Source organism: Pelodiscus sinensis, chromosome 2 (assembly GCF_052426305.1).
Source record: "Pelodiscus sinensis isolate ZL-2025 chromosome 2, ASM5242630v1, whole genome shotgun sequence".
NCBI classification, from domain to species: Eukaryota; Metazoa; Chordata; order Testudines; family Trionychidae; genus Pelodiscus; species Pelodiscus sinensis.
Window position 1 is genome coordinate 209,837,096 of NC_143053.1, and position 16,490 is coordinate 209,853,585.

The following is a 16,490-nucleotide window of genomic DNA, read 5'->3' on the forward strand; positions in this document are numbered from 1 at the left end:
TTTAATAAGGTAAATTTTGCTCTAAACACTTCCTTTTAAAAGCTGGTCATTTTGTTGTCTGGAATTTTCAGTTCAGCGTTTGAATTGTTTTCCTACTGCACTTTCTTCCCTGTCCACCATCATTACTTCTCATAAAAGAAAAAAAAAACCAACAACATTTAGTTATCAGCCAAGCCACAAAAATGTCCATTAGACAATTTTCCCAACATTACAGTCTGACACCCAGGTTACCATTTTAACCTAAGGCGGGCAAGTGAGACCAACTCTTATTTTAAAACAAAACCAAAAAGTAAAACCCATCTCCACACACAGAGTGCCACAAAAGTCCATCTTCTAATAAAGGTATTTGATACTAAAACTGAAATCTAAAACGTTGGAATCAAACATCTAAACCAAAATTTTGAAATCTCCATATTTATTCGTACAGGGCAATAGAATATGATCACTTTATGACTGATGAGAAATCTTTAACAGTACTTTGTACTTCCACAGTGCCTTTCATCTGAGAACCTAAAAGCACTCTTCTATCATTAGGCACCACAATGCCTCTGTGATGTGTGCACTGAATCTATTTCTATAGATGAGGACAGTGAGACATAAAGAAGTTATTTAGTTTGCTTATGGTCCTTAGAACAGCCGGGAAGACTTGTGCTCTAATCACAACACAATGCTACCAAATTCATGCCAATAACAAAGGCTCTAATCTTGAGTGGGCTCTGGACAGGTAGATCCAGCATGACATGCTCAAAGAGGAAAAATGGCTGCTTAGATACTGGTAAATTCTTATGGGTTATTTGTTTGTTTTCTTATTCTGGAACTCCACCCTTTTTGCCCTGTTGGGTTACTATTGTATAAAAGCTTTATTGACTATAGAACACTTTTTAGCTTCAGATTACTTTTTCTTCATGATTTCACTGACTGAATTATAAGCTAAGAATCCACACAGTTCATTATTGATGTCGTTTTACTTGTTACTATGATCATATATTGTTATTTCTTCTGCATAATCATAGATTAAGTGGTTTGGCTGAAGGCCTTTTTCAGAGAGCTTTATACTGAGGTCAGAAAAGAGCTCACTAAAGAAATAGAGGCTAATAAGCTATTCATATCTTTTCCTCTCTTTTTTAAAAAGAGGAAGAGAAAAATGCTTGTGGTGACCTTTCACTTTGTCCAATAATTTATCTAAAACAAATTTAATCTGCTTTATAATGTTAATTAACAGGAAATGACAATACAACTGTTGGAAGTTTATTTGTAGCAATTAAATATTTGCTTCCCCAGATTTTCTTTTTCCATTGATCAGTCTTAAAGTGCAATTCACCTTTGCTGGGATGCACTTCTGGAAGGTCAAAAATAGACTTGTGCCATTTCACTCACTTTCTATTAGAGATGTATCAAACTACCCATGAACATTCATGCTGTATATCACTGAACACAAATGGGCCCAATGATCTGTAGAGAACAAGGATACTGAGCAACCTATTAGACATGCTGACAAAAATACAATATTTGGGTCATATTATACAACATAAAAACAATTACTTTCAAAAGTTTCACTAAAAGGCACAGGTTACTAAGAAGAGCAGTCCAGAAACAGAAGACCTTAGTTCTATTCATCAAATGCAGCACATGTGTTAGAGGTGATGTCTTCGTATTAATATATTTTTGCCAAGAGCTACTAAAATGTACAGCTCCAACTTAAGTGGTCTCCACACAGTCGGTTATCAGTCAGGAGACTTGGTCACAAACTACAATTAAATTCCAAATATATGAGTGCATACAACAAAAATTCACAGTGGTGTTTTGGTTCTTTGTTTCATAAAATCTGTACAGAGACAGCATGAGCTCTCATATATGACATAAGTTATTTTCTCAGACACCCTCAGCAATATGTTAGGTGGCATTTTGACAGCAGGAAAAAAAAGTCAGTGTTATCATTTATGACAGGCCACAAGTTGTGATAAAAAGGGAGAAAAGAGAGACCAAATAAAGCTGTCCTTAAAAATCAGGGGCAATTGAAAGACAGATTTGGGGACCCCATAGCATTTTTTTTTAAAGAAAAAATGTCATGCCAACACTGTTCAATATATACAGAGCCCTACTGCCAAAGGGCACATTTGAATGAATGATAGCAAAAGAGGAAATCTCATTAAATACTGAAAGCAGCTTCAAATTATTTTCTGTTTTCCAATACAACATCCAATAATTATATAAAGTTTCCACTAATATAGTTAAGGATAGGTCATTACAACTAATTGAGAAAGAACAATGCATTAACCCAATCCAGGTATTTTATGAACAGAACCCCCCCCCTCCGCTCCCCACAAAGCCCTGCTAAAAGTTCAGCACATTGAGAAGTATATTGGTGATCATTTTTATTAGCACCAGAGAGTATTACCACTTTTTACCTGACACCTTCTTCATTGCCTCTAGTCCATAGTTTTCAGGATGTACATGTTTGCTCCCCAAAGCCCTTGAAAGGGTGTATCATTCATCTGTGAGCAAGAGTTAAACTTAACTTCATCTTTGCCTTTTAAACAACAAAGTATTCCAGAAATTGTGACTCTAGAAAAATGGCTTTGTGAAGCTTCAGAGTTAGTGTTTCACCAATTTCCATTTCAAATATTCCCAGTTGGCAAGTAAGAAGTTGTTAGCCTTCCCCCTACAACTGTAAGCCCAAAAACCTCACCTTTGGATAGTCAAGATGAATTCCTTCTACTAATGATAAAGGGTTTGCAAACCTCAGATCCTTATGTCCTCAGCTACACCTTGGAAGGCTCATTAGGCTGACATGGGTTTGCACAGGTGTCCCAGAGGGTATAATTTATAGAGAATGGGGCTCTACAGCTGTCATTCAAGGCATAATTTGGCCTACAGACTCTTCATTACTGGCAATGATGTACAAGCTGGGCTTAATCCAGGCTGATCTTGCAGAACTGGAAGCTAGGTAAAGAAGACTCCTTTTACTTGCAAGCTGAACACATTTGATAGAGAATCAGGAAAACAGAATATATGGAACTTGCTGTGTCATTCTTGGAGAGTGACTTCACAGGGCAGAACCACACTGAGTGTCATCCCTAAAAACCAGTAGATTAGAAATTTGCATACATGAATCTAGAAAGGGGTGAAAGGGACAAAGCAAGATAGCAGCATTTAATACTAAACTCTACCCCATTCCTGACATTTTAGTTTTAGCACCCTCTTGCAAGCATTTCACACTGCTAGCACACCAGCCCCAGCATTCTACCTACCAACACTTCATGTTTAACATCCTCTAGGCATTTCTGTTTCAGCCATGCCACCATTCTACCATACCATCTCCCAGCTGCTCCATCCCTCCAGAATTTTTAACACCAGACCCCAGGCAATATACTTCTCCAGCATACATGCAGCATTTCATTTTTAGCTCCCTTACGCTAGGAGCCCAGCACCAAATGTTTCACCCTTTTTAAACATTAGAACACTCCAGCCTGAGCCTGGCTCAAAACCCACTCTGTATTTTTAGTGGGAGGAAAACCCAAAACCGCCCCACAAAACCAACCAACTCAAAATGCAACCATGATAGAGAACTCCCTCAAACAACCTACAGTCGTGTTGTTAATTAATGGTTTCCTGTGTCTAGTAACTAAGACCACATATGGCATGGAACTCATGGTGCAGAGGCTTCATGGAGCCCCATAACATAACTCTGTAAAGCTAACCCTGTATTCCTGGAAGGGTGGAAGAGCCTCCTCAAAAGTGGGAGGCAGCTACGGTCAGGGTCCTCTGCCTGAACCCCTTCCCCTCATCTTGTGTCTTAGGCCAAGTGAAAAGCTGAAGTGGGCCAGGAGCTGCAGACCCCTCCACCTGCCTGGGGTGAGAGTAGGGTTGCCAACATCTCCAACTTCAGGGACTAGATGCCATTCACAGTCAGGAAAGTTGGCAGTCCTAGACAGGGGAGTCAAGAGCAGCCCCTAACCTATAACCCCACCCAGGGAAGAAGGATCCATGATTCCCCACAGCTGCCCATGTAGTTGGGCCTGGCTCCACCCCTTCCTACCTATAGTGTGAAATCCCCAGCAAGTCAGGCTGCCTAAGCAAGCCTGCTTTGTTTTTCTTATCAAATAACAAACAGCATAATTGCCCACAGTTACAAGTTGCCACACAGCTTTTTCTAAGCAAGCACATTTATTATTATGGTGCAAGTATAAGAAAATATATATTAAAACAATTTTAAAAACCTATACAAATTCTGCAAAGTTTACCAGAGATCACCACACCACCACCAGGTGTTCTGGCAGAAGTCAGTCCCTCAAAGCCCCCAAGTGTTCTTTCTGTGGTTACAAGTTCATATGCATCTTGGCTCCGAATAAGCATACCCACGAATTGGAAAGTCACTCCTTCATAGAATTTGGGCCTCTGCTCTTCTCATATAAGCTACAAAAAAAGATATTTTCCTTAGGGAAAAGTATCAAATGGCAGAGTTCTTTAATAACTAAAGGGAACCATTTGGATACACTGAGAAATTTCCTGGAAAACCTACTTACCTTTAAAAGTTCACTCTGATCTGGCACTATGAAAGAGTGGAAATTCTCTGTAAATAATCTGTATGAATCCAGTATGTGCCTCTGTTTCCCCCCCATACGTGGCACCGTGGCCAATGGCTATTTACTCTTGGGCAGGTTACCACACAGGTATGACTGATGCCTGGCTGTGTGGGGCCTGGTCCCCCATCACTGGAGAGTCCCTGAAGATGATGGCAAAGCCAAAACACTTGGCCATTTACTACATAGCTGCGAACAACTTTGGAGATCCCACCCCTCTGCAGGAAGCCGGTCGTGTTTGACCAGCTGAACCACAAAGGAACTGGCCCAGAAATTTGAGAAAGGGTTCAGAGTGGGAGTCAAAGGTGTACACCACTTGCCTGGGGCTCTGGGTAAACAGAATGGATCTTGCTGTAATTTTCTCTATGTTAACCAAGGACATGCTACACGGTGTTACAGACATCTAATAAACCTCACTGTTTTTACGACTCTGGCTGAGTCACTGCAGATGGTGAAGGTGGGGGAACATTGCTAACTTTGGGGATATAACTCTCTCTCTCAGGTATCCAGGTCAGGTGGTCTTGCTGAAGAGAGCTCACAGTGTGAAGCAGGGGAGCTTATGGCTCCAAAGTCTGATCCAAGGTGGTTGTGAAGCCAAGCGGCTCTACCCTAGTGTGACAGGGCGCCTGCCCTGCACTGGGCCTTTAAGCCCAAGGCTCAGGCCCCGAGCCTGAGGGAAGCTGGAAGACCAGCTGAGATGGTTAGGCTAATGAGCCCAGCTGCCAGCTATAAAAGGAGAGGCCCAGTGGCTGAAGAGGAGAGGGCAGGGCTGACTGCAGAGGCAGCAAGAGCTCCTGGGAGGGATATAGCTGCTGGAGAGGGAAGCTCTCCCTCAGCAGTTGCCGGGGACTCCAGGAGAGGCCTGGAGGAAAGCAGAGGCGAGTTGGTGTCACCTGGAGACTACCTGCCGAGGGGACGCTGGCCTGGAGATTGCAGCCAGCTGGGCAAGGCCAGGTAGGAAGTGACCCAGGGCAGGAGTGGGAGGTGCCCCTCTTAGCCCGAGAGACTTGGTGGGTTTTGGCTAGCTAGCCCCACCGAGGGAGTGACCCTATACCTGGTTGCTCACAGGGCCCTGGGCCGGGACCCGGTGGAGTAGGGTGGGCCCGGGTCCCCCTACCAGGGGGGTGCCCAGCTACGACGAGAATCTGTTTGTAGACTCGGCCTGTTTAAAGGGCCAATATAAACTGCTGTGAAGCCGATGATGAGCAACCCATACAGACTGTAACTCGTCCTGAGATGGGCCATGTGAAGACAGTCAGGGGGCACTGAGGCTACTGGGGGGCGTGTGCCCCATGGCACCTAGTAAAAGAGTATCCTCATTCATTGTTCTCCATCACATGTATAGCCCAATCACATGCACAGACCAATCACACCATGAAGGGAATGAAGATGAACAAGACACAATTGTACATCCTGGAACCCACCTAAAAGTTTAAGAAGGAGGGTACGCTTGGGCTGGAAAGAAGATGAGAATAATCAGTGGGTGTAAAAAATTCACAATGGCTTCAGTCTTTCATTTTATATGATCTATGTCATTCACAGCTCCATGCTCAGCCCTCCAAAATGTCCAGCAAGAATAGGGTCATACATATGGAGAATAAAGTTGTTTCTTAATGGGGCAGGCAGTGCCTCAAAACAGAACCGAACCTGCTGTCCCTAAAACCTTGCCCAATTCAAAAGGTATTTGAAAGCCTTCTGATCATGAAAATGACAGTGTTGTAAGTGTCTCTAACTTAAATTATTTATCAACAAGATACTCAGTTTGGTGCATACAGGCAGTCCCCGACTTACGAACGGGGCTTTCTCGCCCCGGAGGTCGAGGTGGCGGATTGCTACCTGTGAGCTCCGGGGCGAGAGAGCCCCGTTTGTAAGCTGCTCCGGTGCCCCTGGTCTGCTGGAGACCATCTCCAGCAGGCCAGGGGCACCGGGCGGGTTCCCGCGCTTCTGAGGCTTTGCCAGAGCAAAGCCTCAGAAGCGCGGGAACCCGCCGCGGCTGCCGCTTCAGTCCCGGTGCCTGTGTCTCTCCCCCCCCCCCCCCCCAGCAGACCACAGGCACCGGGACTGAAGCGGCAGCCGCGGCGGGGTCCCGCGCCTCTGAGACTTTGCCAGAGCAAAGCCTCAGAGGCGCGGCACCCCGCTGCCTCTGCGGCTCTACTCCCCATGTCCCTGGTCTGCTGGGGGGGGGGGGGGTGCAGCTAGTGTGCCCCCTCCCCCAGCAGACCAGGCTTTTGTTTTGGACCCTGGGGCAGAGCAGCTGGGTCGCTGCCGATTGGTCCTGCAGCGCCGCTCTGGGCACTACTGGACCAACCCGGCAGCACCCCAGCTGCTCTGCCCCAGGTACTGATTCAGCCGCTGCTGGTCAGTTTCAGCAGCGGCTGAATCAGGACGCCTGGGGCAGAGCAGATGGGGTGCTGCTGGGTTGGTCCAGTAGCACCGAGGAGCGGCGCTACTGGAGCAACCCAGCAGCACCCCAGCTGCTCTGCCCCAGGCGTCCCCAAGTCAGCTTCTGCTGAAACTGACCAGCGCTGACTACAGGAAGCCCGAGGCAGAGTTGCTCTGCCCCGGGCTTCCTGGAATCAGCTGCTGATCAGTTTCAGCAGCAGCTGACTTGGGGACGCCTGGGGTTCTTAAGTTGATTCTGTATGTAAGTCAGAACTGGCGGTCAGTTTCAGCAGCGGCTGAATCTGGACGCCAGTTCCGACTTACATACAGATTCAACTTAAGAACAAACCTACAGTCCCTATCTTGTACGTAACCCGGGGACTGCCTGTATGTCCTCAGAGCAAAAATATATCAGAATGAAAACCAGTTCAACAGTGTTCTCAGAGAATCCTTATTCCTTGCTTTAATGCAAAGACAGGAATGAAAATGAGTACGGGACTAAAGGACAAAGGATAACTATTCCTGTCCAATAAGGTAAATGGCACAATACTGATGTCACAGTAATTTGGCACCAAGCAGGTTTTCCTGGTAACATTAAAAGGAGATTGTATATGGGAACCTCTTCATATTGATTCATTCCTTCTTTTCAGACACAAGTGCTGCTGGAACAGATTGTTTCCTATTGTACAAATCCCAATGACATCTGATTCATCCACTGGCAGCCATCCAAGCCTATCTGGACAAACAGGCCTCACTGAACTGAGGACTTCAGGTTTTTTTCCACTGTGTTTATCAGCAGTTTCATGCTGTTGAAGTGATCTCGGCAGTACCATTCCTGGTAATCCCTCACTCTCGTTGTGCATTGTTCTTTTGAAACACAGCTCTCCTTGCTTCTGCTAGGTTTATTATCTTTCAAGACTTGTGTCTATGAAGTAGGTATAATTACATCACATTCTTTATGAGCATGTTGTAAAAAAATCAATATACTGTAAACCATAATACAATTTTTAAAACCACAATTACATTGATTAGCTGTCTATTAAACCTTGAAATTACAATTCCACTATAAACCCTGAACTTGTAAACAGTAAAGTACTGCATACATTTACTCAAATGGATATCCCCATGCACTCTCATCCTGAAACTAAACCCATAGATGCAGTCCATTGACTTCAGCAGGGGTCCAAGCATGTATAAAGGACCCTCTAGCTGGGTTCAGTAGCGGGACCAGTTCCAAGATGTTCAGTGAAACTACTCACATGAGTAAGGTTACACTTGTGCCTAAATGTTTGTTGGGCCTGGGACACAATCTCCAGACAAAGTTGTTTCATACCTAATGGAATTAAATGTATCAATATCTTTAAGAAACAGAATGATAAAAATGATCTAGAGAAGTACAAAATAATAATCTGCCTCCAACTATCCAGTGTGTATCATACAAACTATTCCCCACCCGAATAGCAAGAGCCAGGTATGTGAATATAAAAATATGTATGACTGTCAAGTGACACCTCCCTTGGATCATGAGCCAGGTGTTATCCAATGGATGTTCCTAAGAATATAGAAATTAAGACACAATAGGAACTCTGGGAAGTTCCAGAAATAAATAAGAGGAAAATGCTGACTATTTTTCGATTTATGAAGTTAGGGTATGTCTACACTACCCCGCTAGTTCGAACTAGCGGAGTAATGTAGGCATACCACACTTGCAAATGAAGCCCAGGATTTGAATTTCCCGGGCTTCATTTGCATAAGCCGGGCGCCGCCATTTTTAAATCCCAGCTGGTTCGAACCCCGTGCCGTGCGGCTACACGCGGCACGAACTAGGTAGTTCGGACTAGGCTTCCTAGTTTGAACTACCGTTACTCCTCATTCCACGAGGAGTAACGGTAGTTCGAACTAGGAAGCCTAGTCCGAACTACCTAGTTTGTGCCGCGTGTAGCCGCGCGGCACGGGGTTCGAACTGCCAGCATTTAAAAATGGCGCCGACCGGCTTCATGCAAATGAAGCCCGGGAAATTCAAATCCCGGGCTTCATTTGCAAGTGCGGTATGCCTACATTACCCTCCTAGTTCGAATTAGGAGGGTAGTGTAGACATACCCTGATTTACCAATTTGGTATCTAATCTCAAACACAAAAAGCACCCATAAAACCATGGGAGCAAGCCCAGCCTAATTACTACCAATGGAAAATCAAAGACATCAATGCCAAATTACTGAATATTAAAAAAATAATAATCAAGGGTCAATACACAGTCAAAAAGCCAAGGAAGGATATAATAAAAGTAAAATTAAATATATATCTATGTTCAAATAGCCAAAGAAAATGAACCTTACATCTCAACAGTTTTTAGTTACCTTTTCATATATATTTTGATCGAATGAGAGTGGTGTTGATTGGTTGGTTTGGTTTGTTTGTTTGAAATAACTGGAGTAAATTCAGCCATCTTCAAACAAGGTGGAAAGGCGGCTGTTTGCAGAGTGGAAGATTGGCAATGTTAAGAAGAACTCTCCTTCAAATACAATTAATAGTTGTGTCACCCAGTGATGAATGAAACACAAATGGGTTGGTGGGAATGCTCTAGTGCAAGAGGGAATTAGATAGTCAAGCATGTTTATTTTCTTTATTTTACTTTTTTTAGGTACAGTGTTAATTATTTGTGGGACTAAACTGAAAGTGCAGGAATTAAAGCATTTTATGCCTGGTCAAATCGTAAACTCATGCATGTACTATAAGTCATTATTTCCTGTTAATACTGCTAGGCTCCCAGGACTAGAGAGACAGTGTATGCGAACTTTATTTGGGCTAGCCCATTAGCTTTCAAAAGTCATGTCTTTTTTTATAACACTACTTGCTCTTGGCAACAGAGTCAGAGGTTAACCTAAGGGGAACCTTCCACCTTGCTCCTCTTCTATTATCAATCAATAAGGGCACAAAAGATAGCCTTCCGTTCCCACCCTTTAACAACACATAGTTATCTCTCTCATGTTACAGATTTCCTGTAGACTAGAGAAAAACTTTCCTTGTGTGAATAAAAGTCTGGAGAATCTCATCAGCATTATTCATAATGAGTCTTGGTGCTACCTCCAGATGCCAATATCAACAAGGCCCAAATTTAACACACATCATGGCCCCATTAAAGAGGCAGCAGCTGTTCTCCTAAAAATAAACTAACCCAGATAAAAATATTCTGACTTCACAAGGCAAGCCAACCCTGAGGCAAAACTAAATAGAGAGGTCCAGATCTACAAATGGACTACTTCCCAGAACTGCAGGTGAGAAAATTAATTCAGACTGACTCTGAGATGGTAGAATGTAGCCACTGGACCATAAACTTAGTAATTAATAGCCACTGGACTTAAACGCATTATTAATTAATGGAAAAAATGCAAAACATGCTACTGATGGCAACCAACCAAAACAAAACTCTTATAAACTAATACCACTGGAAGACACACATTCCCTGTCAATCTTGTCTCCAACCACTGCTCTTATATGGCTCAATGATTTATGGGGTTTGGATCAGAAAATATTTTAGAAACTTTAGGGTGTAATTTTTTCATAAATTAAAGGTTTGGGCTAGACAAAGACTAAAAAGTGGTTATCCCATACTCCACGGCTTGCCACTAATGTTGAGTGAGAGCTGATGTATATATAAAGAATTGGCCTGTATCCTAGGAAATGGGATCTTCAATATTGCCTAAATAAGAGGATTTTTTCTTGTTGTTGTTACATTTTTTAACTGAAGATAAATAATATTCAACGGAACAGAAAAAAATGCACACATAACACATATATGGTACAAACACATTTAAATAAAACACAAATGGTAATACATAGAATTCTTTGGAGTCTATACATTGAAATATACAGGGAAGCGTTATCATTTTGTGTTAAACATGATAAAATGTACATTCAAAGGCTATATGCATTAAATAAGCCACAAACCCAGTGTGATTGTGTAATATAGTTCCTTTCAATTTCAGTGGTTTCATTCATCATTTTGCTTTATAATTAATAGCTAAGTGTTTGAATTAGCGATGGAAAATCCCATTTAATTAGTTAACTGGCTAAACATTATGTTTAATCGGTTAACATTATGTTTAACCGGCTGGGCTGGAGAGCCCCCTGCCTGTAGCAGGCTCCGCAGGGCTAGAGCAGTCCTCTACCCACGGTGGATGTGGGGCTGCTCCAGCCCCCGCCAGTTAACTATAACCTAGTGAGGGTGATGCTTGTTAACCAGTTACACCCCTACTTTGAATTCAATATTTCTGTATTAAAGGGAGTTTCATGGGGCAATGACATGATGACATTGTGACACAGTGTCAGCTTATGTTGGAGTAAACAGGGAATTATGTCCTTTTATTACATCTAATGACTTTTCCCTGCTCAATATACATGCAACCCTGCAAGCATAGTAGTGTGTACACATCAAAGGCGTGATCATTTATTAAAAACATATGGCTTCAGCAAGAGCCGCTCCTCTATCCAGTTCCCTGCTAGGACCCAGAACAGTGCAGAGAAGATGCCCCACATAATCTGGGAGCACTAAGATACAGATGTTGTCTTGTTTCCCCCACATTCTGACCATGTGATCTTGAGAAACAGCCTCCAGCTGGTAGAAGAAATAGACACAGCAGGGACCTACAAGATATTCCAACCCAAACTGTAAAATGTTCTCTGCCCAGTGCTGATTGCTGATTGCTCCAAATGCTTGACCCTATTTCTCATAAAAAGAGACCCTATTATTAAGTAATATGAATGTGGGCAGGGGGGACAAAGACAAACATGCGCAAATCACAATAGAAACCAATATATTCTGCCCTTAATCTTCAGCATCTCTTTTTCTGCCTCTGCATAATTAGCACGCTAAGATAAATTGTTTTTTCAGTTTCTTTGATTTATTCAGTATGGTGTAGTTATAAGAAAATTGAATCAACAAGTATTGGATAAATCAGTTTTACATGAGGAAAGAAATGAAATCAGTGGCCTTTAATGTAACAAAATCACATCCGTATTTATTGTTTGATGGCTATTAAACTGTACATTGTAAATATATTTTTAAAAGATTAGGCAACAATTCAAAAATGCACTTTATGCCCTGTGAAACACACACAAACTGTATTTCTCAATTAGCACTGCTAAGTAGCCACACAAGATGACGTAGAGATGTATTGTTATGCTAAACAGAAATAATTGTGATTTAATTAGAATCCTATCATAATGCAATTTGGATGCATGACACAAATGCAATTTGACTACATGTTAAAGAACTTTAATGGGCATAAGTATTTGATAGGATGTTATCAGCCCCACAGGAGAACATTAGATTGTGAGATTTCCTTATGTTCACATTCACAACTAGAGGTTGCCATATAATAAACTAAGAAGATTTTCAAAGGCAGGCAGGAACCCAGCACCCTTTTAGTTGTCCACTAGCTTTCCTCTCTGGCTTTGAAAACCTCCCCCTAACAAAGCATACAAATATTTTTAAAATAATATTTCTCATAGTTAGGGTGATCATATTTCCCTATTGCTAAATTTGGGACACCTGGTACAATTGTTCTAATTTAAGTGAGTTCAGCGACTATCAATTAGAACTATATAGTACAAACATTCAAAGTAACATTAAGTTGACTGAGTCTCCATTAAAAGACATACTCCATTATTATCTATCTATATATTTTAGGATGTGTATCTATTTGTCTCTCCATCCATGAGTCCATTTGTTCAAGGACTCATCCTAAATGGTAAGAGCTAGGGTCACCAAATTTGGTATGCAGCTTCCTCTTATCATAAGTTAAAGCAAGGCTGGGGTTTGGTTGTACCAGGAAAAGAGGATGTGCCCAGACTTTAAGGCTAACGTCTACACTGGCAGCTTCTTGCACAAGAACTCTTTTGTGGAAGAATTCTTGTGCAAAAACTCTTCCAGAATAGATCGTCTACACTGGCATGTGCTTTTGCGCAAGAGATGTGGTCGAACTAATCGCTGACCAAGAGGCTGCCAAGGAGTGCCCTTTACTGAAACCCATATTGATATGATCACACACTCGTCCGGGGGGAGGGGAGGGTGAAGAATCTCCCGCCCAGCAAAGAATGTCCAGTACTCCTAATTTAGTTATCTCTCTCTTACAAGTGTAAATTATTTGAAACTCCCTTGTAAGAACTGGCGCCACAAAAACGGACCAGTACAATTCGGCATCTTAGATAAGAAAGAGGATACGGGCCCCTAGGGGTATAAAGATGGGTCCAGCAGCACACTCACTCTGAGCGTTGATCTGCTATCTACCTGCTGGCCGGGTTCGGTGTTTGACCTCCCGAGGTCCCATGGCGATGCCCACCTCATATTTGTCTTTCCGAGTTATTGAGGGACCGACCCTGGCCTGACTCGCTGGAGTTGAGAGGCACAGAAGGGGGTAAAAATTGTACCTGTATGTGTCCTTTGTTTAAGTATATACATAGTGTTAGAGCTCTTTAAAGATTAAGCTGTCACTTGATACCATTATTTTCTATCCTCCTTTTTTCCTTTGTAACCATTTTAAGATCTATATTTGCTAGCAGATAAAAAGTAGAGCAATAGCCATTGTAACCACATGCTTTATAAGCCTTTTTAGTAAACCTGTAACTGGTTAAGTTTTAACCTGACTCCTTCAGTTGCTGTAACAGAACCAAGCACAATTTAAAAGAACTCCAGCCTATAATAAGGGACAGGTATAGGGAGAGCTTGGGCGTTTGGATTGTGTCGATTCCAGAGGACAGATCCGTGGGGCATCTCTCAGTCTTCCCTAGGCTGCCCGCTGTGAAGGGATCAAGTATCCTAGCAATCAAAATCTGAGATGTAATAAGCACTCCCTGTAAACTCTGGGGCATCTGTCAGCCTGTTGGCTGCCCGCTGTGACGGGACCCCGGTCCTAGCGGTTAAAGACTCAGATGTTAAACTTTGGGGCGTCTGTCAGCCTGTTGGCTGCCCACTGTGGAGGGACCCCGGTCCTAGCGGTCAAAGACATGGACGTTAAACTTCTCGGGGCGCCCGTCAGCCTCCCCAGCTGACCGCTGCGACGGGACCTAGCATCCTAGCAGTTGAAGACTTGGGTGTAACACACACACACACACACACACTGCCCAGACCATCGGCTGACAGATGCTTTCTTGCGTAAGAAAGCTCTGATGGCTATTTTAACCATAGGGCTTTCTTGCGCAATAAATTCATGTTGCCTGTCTACACTGGCCTCTTGCGCAAGAACAGTTGTGCAAAAGGGCCTATTCCTGAGCGGGCGCGTCAGAGTTCTGGTGCAAGAAGCCCTGATTTCATACATTAGAATGTCAGTTTACTTGTGCAAGAACACGCAGCCAGTGTAGACAGGCAGCAAGTTTTTGCTCAAGAGTGGCCGCTTTTGCGCAAGATTGTGCCAGTATAGACACGGCTTAATTGTTTTCCACGACATGGAAAGGGAGAGGAAAGCTCTACTGTAAAGTGACCACTGGGGATAGCCACACCAGGCCATCCAGGGCCAGGGCCCTCATATTGCCGGCCATCAGACCAGGTAAGTGGCCCACTTCTCCGAAACTCTTCCCCTTCCAGCCTTTGGACATAGTGCCACATGAAGGAGAGGGAGCGTTCTGCCAGCCACCAGACCCACTGCTGTGGCCCCCATGGGACCACCCATGGGGCTGAGCAGCACAACCCTGGTGTCACCGAAGAGCCATCGGGGGACCAGGCATCCTGGCTAAATGAGGGAGCTGGATAGCCCTCCCCACCAGAAGCCACTGGATGTCCAGGAGGACCTGCCGTCCTCCCCAGGTGTGTGAGGGGGGGAAAGATGGCATCTGGGTCCAGACAGCCCAGCCCAAATTCCCTGCAAGAAGCCATGGGGAAAATGCGTGGGGGGAGGGGGGGCAAATAGTCTGGCTGGTCGGCAGGCCAGACAGTCCTCCATCCAGGAACTGCCAGTCAAACGAGGGTTGGCCAGTGTAGCCTCAGCCCCCTGGGATGAGCTGTTCCACCAACCCCTGCAGAGGAGCTGCAGCTAGAAATGCACCACCCTCACTTCCCTGAGTCCTGCACCTCTCACCATCCTGTCTTTAGGCCCCCCTGCCATCTCTCAGACACCTACCCTGACTGCTGCACCTCCCACCTCCTGGCCTGAGCCCCCACTAGTACCCAAGCAATGCCAGGTAATTCCTCTAATAACTAACAATAAGAAAAAAATAGCAACTGGTGCTCAGTTAAGCAGTTACTGCTCTTTAGAAGTGCCTGCCTTGTCCCATTCTTGCTTCTTCCACAGTGTGATGCTTCTCGTGGACTGCATTTGTCAGATGAAACAATTTTTTGAAGAATCTGCTTGTTTGTCAGCAACTTGTCATAAAAATGCAGCACAGTCTAGGGCAGTGGTTGGTTACCTTTTCAAAACAAAGAGCCAAACTACATCAAAATTCAGAACAAGTGATCAACAAAGAGCCATATAAGAATGCCCATTTGCATGACTGAAAATATACAACTTAATATTATTGGTAATTGATATGATGATTAATAATAGAATAAATGAAACATTGTACTCATTGACTTTATTTAATGGGACTTCTGCTGCTGCATCTTTTTGCACATTTTATTCAAGTTTATATCATAACTGGTCAAATCCAGCTTCATGCACACATTCAGGCAGTCTTCAGTCAATCTTATAGCAGGGGGGTGGGGATGTGGTGGTGCAGGAGTCTGGGTTGGGATGTATGAGGGGCTCAGGGCACAGGGTTGGAGTTGTGTGGGTGTACAGGAGTGTTATGACAGGGGGTTGGGGATGTGGGGTGCAGGAGTTTGAGGATATGGGGTATGAGGGGTTCAGGTATATGATGGGCTCAGGGTTGATGTGTGAGGGGGCAGGTACAGGAATTTTATGATGCAGCCAGATGGGGCGCTTATTGGCCAGGCTTCATTTTTAAATTCAGTAAAATATTATGTCTAACATAAAAGGTTTCAACATTGTCTTTATTTATAGCAGGGGCGGGGTGGGGAACCTTTTTTGGGTTGAGAGCCACTGACCCACAGAAAAATCAGTCAGAGACTACACAAGAGAGAAGCAACAACAAAAAAAAAAACCCTCCCATAATCCCTCACTGATGTGGCCCCCTACTGAAACACCTCATTCCCCTGGTGCACCAGGTTCAAGGCCTCAGGCCAGATTAATTCTTCTGGGATTCCAGGGTTAGTGAAATTTGTGGGCCCCCCTAGGCTCTGGAGTAGGGCCAAAAATGACGGGGTAAGTATGCAGGACAGGGCTGCCAGTGAGTGGGCTAGAGATGGGAGTGCAGGATCTGGACAGGAGATGGGGTGCAGGAGGAGATAAGGTCTGGGTGGGAGGTAGGGTGCAGGAGCAAGCTGGGGGTAGGGTGTGTGGTAGTGCATACACTTAGAATTAAGGTAGTGCAACATTTAGAATTAAAGTTTACAGTACTGTGATGGGCTGGATTAGGTCCTTAGGCTCCCTGTTGGAAGCCTTGTGGTCCTATCACACCCTTCCCCAGAAAAGG

The 16,490-nt window shown here is 43.9% G+C and overlaps 1 long non-coding RNA gene across 1 annotated transcript; it reads left to right on the forward strand.

Moving 5' to 3' along the window:
- The first annotated feature begins 4,964 nt into the window (after nt 1-4,964).
- On the forward strand, nt 4,965-7,814 carry LOC112544348 (uncharacterized). Its single transcript, XR_016348962.1, has 2 exons — nt 4,965-5,537; nt 7,616-7,814. It is a non-coding gene; the product is annotated as an uncharacterized LOC112544348 (long non-coding RNA).
- Nucleotides 7,815-16,490: the final 8,676 nt, after the last annotated feature.